A 721-nucleotide genomic window follows, 5' to 3' on the forward strand; every position below is an offset into this window, starting at 1 on the left:
AAATTCTGCAATATTGTATAAAAATGCGTTGGTTGATATGACCTAACGGATCAAATTATCTAAGTCTTAAAAGTAACATTATTCACTAATAAATGGTCTGTTCAAGCGGAAAAAAAAATGATGTCCTCCAGTTCTACATGGCAAGTTATTTTACACACTGTCTCGTAAATGTTCCAGCTGTGCTGAACAACAGCTGTCATATTCAGTGAAAAAGCCACATTAAGTTATTGTAATATTTAGTAAAGGGGTCTAATTATTTTTTTTGAAGCTGTCATTTTTTTTAAGCACATGAATAATTTTGGGGGTATTTTGGCTGCGTTGGGTCTTCATTGCTGCGCACAGGCCTTCTCTAGTTGTGGCGAGCAGGGGCTACTCTTTGCTGTGGTGCGTGGGCTTCTCATTGCAGTGGCATCTCTTGTTGCGGAGCATGGGGTCTAGGCACGCAAGCTTTAGTAGTTGTGGCTCGTGGGCTCTAGAGCACAGGCTCAGTAGTTGTGGCGCACAGGTTTAGTTGCTCTGTGGCATCTGGGATCTTCCCAGGCCAGGGCTGGAACTCGAGTCCCCTGCATTGGCAGGTGGATCCCTAACCACTGCGCCACCAGGGAAGTCCTGCACGTGAATAATTCTAAACCTTTTCTTAACCTGTAAAATAATTTTTACCTTCCTAAATGAGGAAGACGATTAAAAGGCTGATAATCATCTCCAACCTTACCCTACAGTC

Source organism: Globicephala melas, chromosome 7 (assembly GCF_963455315.2).
Source record: "Globicephala melas chromosome 7, mGloMel1.2, whole genome shotgun sequence".
Taxonomy (NCBI): Eukaryota; Metazoa; Chordata; class Mammalia; order Artiodactyla; family Delphinidae; genus Globicephala; species Globicephala melas.